The sequence below is a fragment of the Tursiops truncatus genome, chromosome 5, assembly GCF_011762595.2.
Source record: "Tursiops truncatus isolate mTurTru1 chromosome 5, mTurTru1.mat.Y, whole genome shotgun sequence".
NCBI lineage: Eukaryota > Metazoa > Chordata > Mammalia > Artiodactyla > Delphinidae > Tursiops > Tursiops truncatus.
In genome coordinates, this window is record NC_047038.1 from 82,553,086 (window position 1) to 82,567,892 (window position 14,807).

Below are 14,807 nucleotides of genomic sequence, written 5' to 3' on the forward strand. Positions count from 1 at the left end.
CATAGTCTCCCAAGGATTTCTTTCTAGAATTCCTCCTGAACCCCTAAACGCTGCTGCTCTTCCCTTATGTTAGTCCCAAAACTCTTGCTTTCTCCACATAACAATCACTCTCTAAATAATACTATTCTGTTTTATGGCTTTTTCTTTAATCAACAAATATTCACTTAGCACCTGCTACGTTCCAGACACTATGCTGTGTGATAGTGTTACTTCAAAAACTCCTCGGATCTTTCTGGGTATTGTCTGAAACTGGCCCCCTTACACAGAGGGTAGGGAGAAACCTAAGAAAAAGGTAGCCACTCCAGATTGGCAGGGGTAACTTTTAAAAAGCAAGGGAATTTACTTATGAGGTTTGTCTTGGGCAGCCAAAAGACAAGTAGATTTCTTCACCTGCCCACCAGAACCTTAAAAGTTTATTTAGAGCCTAACTGGGTTCAGTCACAGTCACATACCAGTACGGATAGCTTCACATTTCTATTTCAAGGCTGCATGCTTGGAGCAGCTTCTGGGAGCAGGGAAGGCAAGCTGAAAGCATATTCAAAGGACAAGGAGGGGGTGGGGAGCCTCCAATTGCCCAGGTCCAGCTCACGGGTCAATTGGTGGTCACATCGTTTTGATGGCCTGCTTCAACAGGTAGAGATATATTAATGAACAAAATAAACAAGCAGCCTACCTCCTGGAGTGCACATTCTGTTGGGTAGAGAGACCTGTAATATACAGCAAATTATATAGTGTAGTAGAAGGTGGTAAATATTAAGGAGAAAAATAAATCAGTGCTAAGAAAAGTTGGGTAGGTGGTATTTGAGCAAAGGCATGAAGAAAGTGGAATAGTGAGCAATGGATTCTCAGGAAGTCATATACTTTTAAATGCAGCCTATGCATGGGGAAAAAAATCACAGCTCCAGCTCTGGTCTGTACCATAAACACCACACTCCCATGTCCAATTACTTACTTATATCTCATGTGGATAAATAATCTAAGAGACATCTCAAGTATGGCATGTCTAAAAACAAAACAAAATTTGAAAATCCTGATTTTCTCCAACAAACATTCTCCCTGCAGTTATTTACATTTCAGTAAATGGCAATTCTAGTTTTTTTGACCAGCATTCATGTATCAACCTTCTCTCTCTCCTTTCTCACAACCCATAGCCAGTCCAACAGCAAATGCTGTTGAGTTTATTGTTTAAAAATAGCTGGAATCTGAGCATTTTCACAACCTTCACAGAAAATGCTGTGAAGACATCATATCGCTCAAGACATCATCATCTCTCATTTTGAATATGGCAATAGCCTCCAAACTCCTATTCCTTCTTCTAATCTTGTTTCTCAAAAGCCAAGCCCTGAGTAAACCAAATCTATCTTATCATCTCCCTAAAAAGTAAATGCAAAGATAATGTACACTGCAGAGTCTTGTACTGCTGGAGCCCCAATCTCTTGTCTTTTCCCACTGTTCTCTTTGCTCACTCTGCTCCATCACTCTGGTTCAGCTGTTTCTGGAAAACATCAAGCATCTCTCCCCTGAGATTTGCAACTTGTCTTCACTCTCCTTGGAGTCCAATTACTCAGATAATTTGCAAGACCACTTAAAATTTTTTTTCCAGGTCTCTGCTTAAATATCATCATTTTAAAGAGGATGTTCTTAACCATTCTGTCTCTATTGGCCACAAGTCTGGGTCCTTATCCTCCATCATTTCTTCTGAGCACATATCATCATTTGACACATTAAGAATGTATCTTAAATATTCTCCTCCTACTTCCACTAGAATATAAGCTCCACAGAGTAAGAAGTAATCTGTTTATTTACCATTGTATATTCAACACCAAGAATAATTGTCAGGCATATAGTAGGTATAAGAAAAATATTTATTAAATGTATCTTGAATAAGTTAAACATGAAACAAAGCAGACAGTCTAAATGTACTGCAGATTATTGTAGCTGAAAGTAGTCTTAAGATTTAGTAGTTTTGTAGCTATCAAAACCAAAATGTACAAGATACACAATAATGTATGTATATGTAAATATACATGTATTTGCCTCTGCATTTAGAAAAATGTTTAGACCAGAAGCTTTTCTTAAAAGAATTTCTAGGATTTCTTTTCTTGTTTCTTCAGGTAGACTACATTATGCAAGTATACTATAGAATAAGTAATATTTCTTAGTTGCCAATCTAAATAGATATCTTGAATTTTCCATGTAGTAAGTGAGAAAAAGAGTGGAGGTAGACCATCCCAGTTTTGAGAACAGACACAAACACTGGCTAGCTAATGTGTTCAGCAACAGTTTAAATTTTTTAAAAGTGCTTATACGTCACAATTCTTTAAAAGATGTTTTCAGTAATCATGAAATTGTTCTTTAAACAAAGTTATGCATATTTTATTTAATGCGCTATCTCACAGCCTCTCATTTCCCCCTAATCCACATCATAATTATACAAAGTATTTTTTGTCAAATTTCTAAATATACATTTTTCTCATAAAAATCAACCTGTGTCATTCAGTATTTCATATTCTCCACATCAATGCTTACTAGTTTGGCAAAACTAAACGATCTGTTAATCCAGTTACTCTGATAAAGAATAATCTTGAATAGAATATTGACATAGAAATTTAGAATCAATAGAGAATGGAAAATAAATACACTACCTGGCATAATAAGGAACACATGGGTATATGAAACTTTTCCCACAGCACTAAAAAAAAGACTGCTTACCTTTTGCAGAGCGACAATATATTTTTAGGGTAAAAACTAATGTGTACTGATGGCTGCTTCAGTAGATTCAGATTTGGGATTTTCTCTTAAATGTTACTTTCCCTTATGTGCTCAGCCTGTAATGGATTTATGGTTCATACTAGTGTGACATTACATAAAGTGTTAAAGTTTTACATCAGTAAAACAACATATTTATCACACATGCATGCTGCTCAGACTCACATATTCACTCTATACCACTTTTCATTTCAACTTGTTATAAAGGCTGGCTAATTTTTAAGATATGCTCTTTAGATTACTAAAGCAATTAATATCCATTTATACTGTTTGTAATAAATTTGTAAATTCTATGTCTGAAGAGGTTTCCGGAAAGACACTTCAAAGTTATAGGATCTTACTCTTCTAGTTCAAATCTGATTAAGAAAAAACTAAGCTCATTTTAAAATACAGTTGAATCATCATATTTGATTGTACATTCGTTTCACTGAATGCATATTTTTGAAAAATTGAAAAATAATTTTGTTTGATTTTCTACTTAATAATTACATACTTTAATTGAAGATCCAATGCCAAAATGAAACAAATAAATTGACATTTTTAATAGTTCTCTGGCACTATCATTAGTCATAATCTTATACTGTTTGTGGCAGGTCATGTTGGATGTTGAAAACTCCATTGTGTGGAATAGCTCCTGGCACACTGAGTTATTTGAATTGTGTCATCATTAGTTTAGCAAATAAGTCATTTGCTATGAGATAATGTTTGCTTTTATTATAGAAGAACAGAGAAGTACCAACTATATTCCTGATTCAAATTACATTAATACTACTTCAATTTGTACTTCAGAAAAGCATACAGGTTGATTTTGGAAAACAAACAGCAAATAAATTATCACATTTTGTGTAATGCCACTCATACACTTTCTAATAATCTGAGCTGCTCCTCAAAACAATCATGTGTGATAGGGTTTTTGTGTGTGTGTGCTTTTAAAGGTTTTTAAATTTTCATTAAATAGAACTGGGTACAGCAAAACCTTAACTGGTGGTTAAGCAATTTGACAAAGTTATAAAAAGGGCACATCTGGGCTTGACTCCAAGTCTTCTGAGGAAAATTTAAATGACTGTCTGATACAAAGTATTTCAACCCAAAAGTTTGTTCAGGAGAAAATATGAAGATAAACGAAAATATTTATAAGCAAAAGGGAGGTTTCCTTGTATGATGGAGACATATATTAAAACCTTAACCCTAATAGGCTCCAATCTTTGTGTTTGTGCATGTTTATATAGGTGTAGTGGGTACTGTGTCTATATAAAAGAAAATATACATAAACATGTGATTGTACATTTGAGTTTCAATCATTTTATTTCTGAAATGTATTGTGAGTACAAAATGCTCCACATAATATAGTTTTAAAGTCTATTAAAAAAACAAAACTGAAGTATCATGGCATAAAATTAAAAACTAATATTTAAAGTTCTTTTTATGCCCCTCCACAAAATCATCTTGCTTTCTCTTTCAGTTAACCCTTTCCTTAATTTTGGCTTATTTATTCCTAAAAAAAATAGTATTGTTTGGGGTTTTGAGAACCAATTTTTGATATCTATATAAGCAGTGCTCATTCTTCTGTGATTTGCATTTTCTCCCAAATATACTTTCTTTGAAACTTAGATATATTCATGCATGCAGTGAGAGGGGATTCCAATAGAAGAATATAGTCACCAATCATTAGACATGACATGGTCAGATCATATCGTTCCATGTTTTGGCATATAGTAAAATTTATTTAATTGTGATTGTACATAATTTTTTATTATATGTTTGTCAGGGTTTTTGTTTGCAATTTTTTATTTTGCAAACAATTCTGCAACAAAAATGTAAGAACATGACTTTGGTACACACATTAGCTGTGCTGTACACCCAGAAGTACATGTGCATACATGTTCAATTGTATTGGGAAATAAAAATTGTTTTCCAAAGTTGTTGCATACACTTTCAGTAGAGTGCATAAAATTTCCATTGCCCTACAAGCTTTTCTGCACTTGATATTATCACCAGCCTCATTTTTTCCAACACAATATGTGTAAAATGTTTTTTGACTGCAATTTTAATTTCCATTTTCTAGATTACTCATATGGTCAAGCATGTCATCATAGATTTTTGGATGATATGCTTTTCCTTGTTCAATACAGTCAACTCAAGATTTTTGTTTATATATTTATTTATATATTGAATTGTTTGCTCATTCAAATAATTTGTATAGGCTTTTTACAGTTCTGTATTTAAATTTTATTGCTTATGTATATTGTTAATATACAAATTTTTGAATTGTCATTTCTCCCTCTCTGTAGTATATTTAATAAACACAAATTCTTAATTTCAAGGTAGTATAATTTGTTGGTTTTTTCTTTGCCTAACTGCTTTTGGATCTTTAAGAAAACTTTCTATTTACTAAAATGGTAAAGCTTTTCCTCTATATTTTCTTCTAAAGGTTTTCAAAATTTTCCTTCCAAATATAACTACATAATTCATTAGAATTGAAAATTTATGTTATAATGAAGGGTTCATATTTTTTCCCACATGAATAACAAATGGACACAGAACCATTGATTTAATGGGCCACTATTGCCTTGCTAATTTGCAACACCAGATCTCTCTCTATATGAAGTTTCCATATAAATCTCATTCCAGGGTCTCTATTTGGTGCAACTCGTGAAATTGCCCATTCCTGTACCATTATTATAGTATTTTTATTACTATAAGGAGCCATAATATGAACTAGGACAAATCCTCCCATTTGGTTGTTCAGCAGGTATATCTTGTATATGTTTGGATTCTTTCTCTTTTATATTAATTTTAGATATATGTTATCACATTCCTTGGAAAATTGTGTAGATTTTGACTGTGATTACAATTTGGAGAAACTAATATTTTATTACCTTTAATAACTTTGTATGATTTATATTCTTTCTCTGAATTGTCTGCAAATAACAATATTTTGAATCTTTACATTGTCTTTTTTTCTTATTCTGCTGGTTAGGACTTGTAACTCATTTTTAAAAAGAAATGATGACAAGATGTCAGCAAGAATGATGAAATAAGAGACTTCTGATTTTCTCTCCTCTTACAGACACACTGAATAAACTACTACACAGGGGTCAATTCCCTCTGACCAAAATACGAAAATTAATTGAGTGACTCCTATACATTCAGTGACTGAGAAAATACCCACACTGAAAAGAGTAGGAAAATCTGAGAAACACCCACACCATACAACACAGCCCCTGGTACAGAGTTTTCTATTCAGGATGGAACCCTCAACTCTCAGCTTCTCCCAGAGATGCACATTTAGCACCCCAACTTTTAAGGCTGCTATTTGAGAAACTGGCTCCCAAATTACCCACCTCTGAGAGCTGATGAGTCTCAGCATTTGCAAGTCTCCCGGACCACGTGAACCAAAGAGGCAGCTTTGTTTCACCCCCAACCCAACCCTGACCAGCTCAGAAGGAGCAGGTGAAAACTCAAGGCTCCCAGTTTTTCCCTGAATGGGGTTTCACTGCATACTTTCCCAGCTGAGGGTCAAACTTCTAATCAGCTTGCATCTGGGAGCTGACTGGGATCCTCTGGGAGCTTGAAAGGGCTTTACTTGCCCTGTCTTCTCCTCCCAGCTTGCTCCAACAATAAAACAGTCTCCAGTTTCTCCCTAGAAGAAAGTGTCCACCATCTTGTGCCCCAATTTCTAAGGCTGCCACTCAAGAGACTGGCTCCTAAATCACCTAGTTCTAGGAGCTGATGGCGTTCTGCAATTTCATGTCCTCAAGAACACAAAGACAAAGGGCAGTTTTATATGGATGCACAACCACCCCAGTGGTTATTCCCTCTGGCTCAGCAAAGAGCTAGTAGGCAAAATAACCAGTTCCCAGTTTCTGCCTGAGAAGAGCTAGACTGCTTATAGAACATCCCAGCTTTCACAGCTGCTGCCTGAAAGGCTTCCAATCAGCCCCTATCTGGGAGCTGACAGGGCAGGCTATTAGAAGTCCTCTGGAAATGGGAATGGGAATGTGGAAATTTCCCCACCTTTGGGTCACTGACTGGACTTGACATATTCTAATCTCCTGGGGGCCACTAAGAACAGAGGTAGGGATTTGGAAAAACACAAAGACTTTAGAGGTGCCAGAATCTCAGACCAGATTGAGGACTTTTCCATCTATATTCATCAGAAATATTGGCCTATAGTTTTCTTTTCTTGTAGTGTCCTCATCTGACTTTGATATCAAGGAAATGCTGGCCTTGTAAAATAAGTTGAGAAATATTCTTCTCTATTCAATTCTTTGGAAGAATTTGAGAAGGATTGACATTAATTTTTCTTTAAAAGTTTGGTAGCATTCTCCAGTGAAGCTATTTGTTTCTGGACTTTTCTTTTTTGGAAAATTTTCTAGTGCTACTTCGATCTCTTTACTTGTCTGTTCAGATTTTCTATTTTATCATGACTCATTATTGGAGGGTTGTATATTTCCAGAAATTTCTTCTAGGTTAGTTGGTATATAATTATTCATAGTAATCTCTTATGATTCTTCATATATCTGTTGTATCAGTTATAATGTCTCCTCTTTCATTTCTGATTTTATTTATTTCAGTGTTTGCTCATTGGTTTTCTTAGTCTAGCTAAAATCTTGACAATTTTGTTTATCTTTTCAAAAAACCAAACTCAGTTTGTTGATTTTTTTCTATTGCCTTTCTACTTTCTATTTTTGCTCATCTTTGTTATTTCTTCATTCTACTAACTTTGGGCTTAGTTTGTTCTTTTTCTAGTTGCTTAGTTTGTTCTTTTTTCTAATTCCTAGTTGGCTTGCTTATTGGAAATCTTTCTTTTTTCTTAATATAGACATTTATTGCCATAAGCTTCACTCATAGAACTGCTGTTGCTGCATTCTATAAGTTTTGGGCTGTTGCATTTCTATTTTTGTTTGTCTCGAGACACTCTTTGATTTCTCTTTTGATGTCTTCTTTGACCCATTGTTTGTTCAGGACTCTCAAGTGTCCAGATTTGTCACTGCAGCCCCATGCAACCACCAGAAGCTCTGTTGTTTTCTTTTTCCACCAGCAGTAGTCCTCTGCCTGGACTGAACAAATCACTTTTATATTTTAAGTTGTTTTACTGATTGTTCTCAGTGTAAGGATTAGCCTGCCACAGACTGTCGTATCCTATTTTGAACAAGGAAACTGAAATCTGATTTTCAAAATCAACTCTGATAATAGTTTTCTTTAACTGAAGTGTTAAGACCATTTACATTTATCACATATCTCTCATATGCCAATACAATGAATACGGATTCATTTCTATTTTTTTATATGTTTCTTACCCATTCTGTCTTTAACCACTTTCTTAGATTGTTTTCTAATGCATTCTTTGTTTTCCTTTGTGTTACACTATTTTTTCCTATTCCTTTTTTTGGGGGAATTTTACACATATTTATATTCGTTAATGGTTTATCTTAAAATTTTGGTACTCACATTCAACTTAATAATGTGAATCCTATTTGATAGATTTTCTCAGTTCTGAAGTGATATAATGAACTTTAGATTATTTTGTGTGATTAACACATGCTGTTGTTATTCAGCATGTTTATTTTATATTGATTTATTTATCCCACATATTTGGTATTATTATGCAGTATTGCTGTAAAAAATGATTGTCTCGATTTTCCAAACATTTACTATTTCCTTTGATTACCATTTTTTTCCCTCAGATTTCTTAGATGATTTTTCTTTTTCCTTGAATCTCATCCTTCAGTTTTCTACAGAGATGCTCTGTTGGAACTAACCCAGTATGATACTGTATATCTGGAAATATTTCCCCCTTTTCTTCTCAAGAGAGAGTTTCATTAGGTGTGCAATTGATATCAGTTGTTTGAAGCTATTATTTTGTTGTTTATGCAACCATTGTTACTACTAAGATATCAACTGGCCCTCTATTTTCATTTTTTTCTAAGTAGTCTATCTATCCCATCCAACTCCTCTTTTTCCCTTTTAGTATGCTCTAAAGATACCCTCTTTATCTTTGGTTCTGATTTCACTAAAATATATCTGGCTGGGAATTTCTTTTTACTTATCATCCTTTGGAGTCACTAGGTTAACAGAGTGTGAGAATTGGTGTCATTCAATTATGTATGTCTTGGTCATTTTGTCTTCAAAAATTCACTTTAGGATTAGCTTTTTTGAAAATAGTGTGAATTTTTATTTACAATTATAGTTCAGGTTCATTTTAGCAAATTTGTGGTATATGAAAAATTCAGAAAAACACTTTTAAACACAACTCCAAGAAATGATTACATCTTAGTATAAGCAACTATTTTGTTTTTGCTTTACTAAGATATAAAAAGTATACATAGAAAAGTTAATATAAATGAGTTTCATAGACTATTTCTCAAGATAATTAATATTCTTCTACAACATAAATTTGGTGACTCTATGGTATTATATATATAAACCAATTTAACCAATCATCTAGCTTTCAAATATTTAAGTTGTTCCCATCTCTCCATTCTTATGCTCAGTTTTTAGGATATGATAGTGAAATAAATGTGGGAAAATTTTTGTCTGCAGAAACCTTGCAATCTACTTGGTGAAAACAAGCACTAAGTAACATAGTAGTAAGTATATAGTATTTTTTTTAATGTGATGAATGTTGAGGAAAAAAACATATGAAGTGGGAAAGGTGAATACAGATTATTAGGGCTTGCTGTGTGAAATATTAGCATGTCCAGGAAAGGTTTCTCTGAGAAAGTGTTTTGATTAACATATGAATAAGAAACCAGTCATACAGATACCTGGAAGATCATGCTAGGAAAAGAAAACAGCAAGTACAGAGTCTCAAAGTGGCAACATGCCATGAGTAGGAAGCCAGAATGCTGGATTGAAGGAGGCATTGGAGAGCATGGGATGACATCAGATGGTACCAGAGGGTCAGGTCATGCTGGATTTTAGGGGTCGTAGTGAGGATTTACCTTTTACTGGGAAAGAAATGAGAAGTCTTTGGGGATTCTGAGGAGAGAAGTGGTATGATCTGAATTAATAGTATCATTTTGACTACTTTGTTGAGGATAGACTAAAGAGTGGACAACAGTGAGACCAGTTAGGAGGTTGCTTTAATGTTCTAGGCCAAAGATGATGGACTTATACTGGAGAGGCAGTAGTGGGGATAATTTGGTCCCCAGATCAAATTCTGGAGCAAGACACAAATGGGAGTTGCTGGTAGGTTTATTATAAACAACTAAGACTGCAGAAGGAGATATGTTAGGAGAGGGGCAGAGACTATCAGGAGGTCATATTTATAGGTAAATATTGTGAATATTTCTACTCTTTTATTTATAAGTCCCTGAACATGAAATGTATATAAAAATATATGTACATTTTAAATATTTTTCTATCTACTGTCAAATAATTTTCCAGTGTGGTTTTTACTAATTTATGCATTTGAGCAGTGCATGCAACTATTTCCCTTCACACTCTAAAATACTAATATTGCTATTTTTAATTGCTGTAAATATTGATTTAATGTGCTCTTTAATTAGAACAAACAAACTTAATTTAAAACACTTTAGTCAAAATACCACAAGATTTGACTTCTTCCTACTTCCTCTTTTATTCTTTTATATTATTCGCTGTCCATATTTTTAGTCTGTTTCATAAATAGTGGTACTGACATTTGTAATTTCTTGCCCTTAGGACATTTGAATACTCTTACAAGTTTTGGGAATTCCCATTATGCCCCTTGGACATGGCAATCTGAAAGGGGAATGTTCTTCTTATTTTCATTTTTTGCCAGACAAGATATTGGTAGCCTAGGCTTATGTAAGTAGTCTTTCTTGCCAACAACTTAGTTTCTTGATTGAATGACTCCATTGAAAAGAGAGAGGAAACTGTAATATTCAAAGGTGTCTAGCAAGGGCAACGACATCCATTGGTAGTGGTGATGCACAGGAGTGGGGAAGTGCCTTGACTGACTGTTCTTAATTATTAATTTCCACAGACATGCTAGATTTGGTCCTATATAAAATCTATTTCTCCAGGCTTTAGTGACCCTTTCTCATCCTCCGTACCTTTAAAATAATTCCACTTTTTTTCTTACTTCTGTCAGAGCTGAATTCTGTTGCTTGTAAGCTAGAACCCTGACGGGAACTGACTACAGTATCCCATTAGGCTCAAAATGGTTCTTGCATATTGCTGTTTTTTGGTACTTTAATGGGGCAAAGCTATTTGTATTCATTAGAAATCCTCTTGGTGAGAGCATTGCATGAACCGTTATGCAATATTTTTGTTAAGCCACTTGGAACTGAGACTGAGACCCTCACTAAATGATTAACATAAGATAAAACAAAAATTATGTTACTCCTAAGAAAGAAAATATGAGACAGAGGGAGAGATTGCTGCCAGTGAGATGGCATAAGGCTATGGAGCTGAACAATTTAATTTTTTCTTATTAAAAACAAAACAAAAGAAAAATTAAATATTAATGTTACTATCAAAATTGGAAATACAGGGCAAGTAGGAGTTGGTACCTATCATAGCAATGTGATTATATAATGACTCAAGATGATTATTCAGAGGTAGACTTATAAGCATATTATTAATAAATACACAAGTAATCCTAAAATAAATTGTGAACCCATAATGTATTATATTTAAGTACGACTTTTCAAGATTTTTGTTTTAGTCACTTATACTCTTTGTTACCATAACAATAACTGAAGCATATCAGAATTAAGTCTTTTCTTTTGGTAGGTTATTTTGTTTAGATTCCTTGTGTGCATTCCACTATCTTTTCAATTATAATTTACTCATTTTGAATTCTTATTTTGAGAGATATATGGCATATGGATAAAAGTTTGGTTAAAAATTGGAATTGGGTGGTATAATCCCTATGGATCAGAGTATAGCATTCTGTTTTCAAAAAAATATTTCCTCTCAGTATAAAAATATCAAATTTTGTATTAATAAGTACTGCTTCAATTGCAAGTGACTGAAACCAACTTTAACTGTGAAAAACAAAAGGAAAAGGGAGGAAAGGGAGATTTATGGTTGGGATACTAGAATATTTCATGAATGAGGGAGAGTTAAGCAAAAAACCTCTGGTCCAGCAAACCTGCAACAGGGAATTTGATAGCCAGAATTAGGGCTAGAGAGCCTTTGTTTGGGTTTTTCCATTGACCTGTGATCTCTACTCCTTGCTGCAGATCTGTTTAATTTTACTTTATTTCTATACATTAGCTTCCTATATGTGAAGAAAATTGAGCTAAACTTTGGCTGGTGATATTCAGAGATTTAGACAGTTTAAGAAACAAACTTCTACCAGACATAGTACACAACAAACAACTTTATGCCTCAGATGTACAATCTAAAAGTTGAAGGTCCCAGCAGTGCCATCCTGAACTTGGAATGTATACCCTTCAGAGGTAGTTTCTGGCACAACATTTTGATCTTCCTCTTCCTCCACAGAGAAATACTTCTCAATCAAGTTTAATGAAGCTTTGTACACAGACTCATTTTCATGGTTTTGTAGAGCTTCAATTTTGTCCAAATCTCCACATTCTTCAATCCTTATACTAAGTTTCTCAGTTTCACCTAGTTTCTCAGCAGTCTGAGAGATATTTTAGATGGCATCCAGAATAACCAGAATAATTTTAGTGTCTTTTGCAGTTAGGAGGTTTATCAACGGTTCTATTATGCCACAATGAACAAGGTATACGATCTGCTCAACTGTTCTACCCCTTGTGTAGTTGGTCACAGCCCATACAGCTTCCTTTTGTGTCCTAAAGTCGGCCTTAGAGAGAACGCCAACAAGGAATGGGACTAATCCATGATTTACTATTTGATGTATCTGGTCCTGGTGGCCAGCTGTGATGTTTGACATTGTCCACGTAGCTTCCTTCTGAATATTAGTTTTGGAGTTTGTTAGCAGGCTGGGAAAGATGGCAAGTACTCCTACATCTATTACAACCTGAGTCTGTTCATCTGTCCCAGTGACAATATTCCCTATGGCTCTTAGCACGAGAGTCACAATTGGCAATTCAGTAGCACCTGAAAGCTTCACAAGTTGGGGTACAACCCCAGTTTTCACAACCATTTCAATCCATTCATTTGGACCATCGGTAAGATAGGAAATAGCCCAGCAGGCACCAGCTAAAATTTCTGGATCATGGTGATGCAGGAGACGAACTAAAGTAGGAAGAATTTGCTCAACAGCATCTAAGGCAGGTTGCAGTATTCTTGTTGCGACAAAGATTTGAAAGTGTCCAGGTAAGACTATGTAAGTAACCACATGCTAAAAATGACAAGTCAGGAACCGCCAAAAGTGCCAACAGTGGGTCAACTGCACCATGCTTGATAACCAAGTCTTGGAAGACCGAGCCATCACCTGCAATGTTTCCTAGAGTCCATACAGCTTGTTCACTGATGTGAGCGTGGGGAGATGTCAACAGGGAAATGAATACTGGGATAGCACCTCCATCTACCACAGCCTTGGTCTGTTCTGATGTCGCAGAAGCAATGTTAGTGAGGGCCCAAGCAGATTCAAACTGAATGGGACTACAATCAGCTCTGCCCAAGAAGGACACAAATTTTGGAATCAAACCAGCCCGGATTATGCTGACTATAGGGGGCTGTTTTTCCCTGGAAAGCAGTTTCCTAGCAGCTTGAGTAGCTTGGAGCTGGCTTTCCAAATTGTTGCTATTTATGCCTTTGACAATGTCATCAACAGACCGATTTACAGTGCCCTGGTTGTTGCGGTTTTCCTGCAGTGGAAAGCAGCATCATCTGGAAAAGAGCTGACATTTCTCCTTTTCAGCATCTGGTCACCCTTCTTAGCTTTCCTGAGCTCCACATTAACTTCTATTCGGCGCCGCCTCATTTCTGGACTGTCTTTCCCCTTGTTCTTGAATCTTTTAAGGCGGGCAGATGGTGAATTACCATTCTCATTGGTTGACATTGTTATGAGACAAAGGGAGAAAGCTACACAGCCTGCTCAAGCTTCCACAGGAGGTGGTGCAGGACGCACAGGCTACGGATCAACTGCGCTCAAATTGTCCACCATGGTCGGCTTGAGGACAGTGTCTTGGCTATTTTAAATAGTGCTGCTATGAATACTGAGGTTCATATATCTTTTCAAATTATGATTTTCTCTGGATATATTCCCAGGAGTGGGATTGCTGGATCATATGGCAGTTCAATTTTTAGTGTTTTAAGGAACCTCCATACTATTCTCCCTGATGGTTGTACCAATTTTCATTCCCACCAACAATGTAGGAGGGCTCCCTTTGCTCAACACCCTCTCCAGCATTTATTCTTTGTAGACTTTTTGATGATGGCCGTTCTGACCGGTGTGAATACCTCATTGTAGTTTTGATTTGCATTTCTCAGATAATTAGTGATGCTGAGCATTTTTCATGTGCTTTTTAGTTATCTGTATGTCTTCTTTGGAGAAATGTCCATTTAGATCTTCTGTCCGTTTATAGGTTGGGTTGCTTGGTTTTTTTGACAAACAGCTGCATGAGCTGTTTGTATATTTTGGAAATTTATCCCTTGTTGGTCACTTTGTTTGCAAATATTTTCTCCCATTCTGTGGGTTGTCTTTTCATTTTGTTTATGATTTCCTTTGCTATGCAGAAGCTTTTAAATTTATTTAGGTCCCATTTGTTCATTTTTGTTTTTATTTTCATTACTCTAGGAGGTGGATCAAAAAAGATAATGCTGTGATTTATGTCAAAGAGTGTTCTGCCTGAGTTTTTCTCTAAGAGTTTATAATGTCTGGCCTTATATTTAGGTCTTTGGTCCATTTCAAGTTTATTTTTGTGCATGGTGTTAGTGTTCTAATTTTAATTTTTTACATGTAGCTGTCCAGTTTTCCCAGCACCGCTTACTGAAGATACTCTCTTTTCTCCATTGTGTATTCTTGCCTCCTTTGTTGTAGATTAGTTGAACATAGAAAGGAAAAATATATTCTAATACTCAACAAAAGAAATACTCATTTTAGATTTCAACAGAAAGTCATCCGTATTTTTTAGTTAATGAGTAAAACCATTTGTATATGTAAACTTCTT

At 35.2% G+C, this 14,807-nt stretch overlaps 1 pseudogene; it reads right to left on the reverse strand.

Moving 5' to 3' along the window:
* Window positions 1-12,070: 12,070 nt before the first annotated feature.
* On the reverse strand, window positions 12,071-13,709 carry LOC101333184 (importin subunit alpha-1 pseudogene; annotated as a pseudogene).
* Window positions 13,710-14,807: the final 1,098 nt, after the last annotated feature.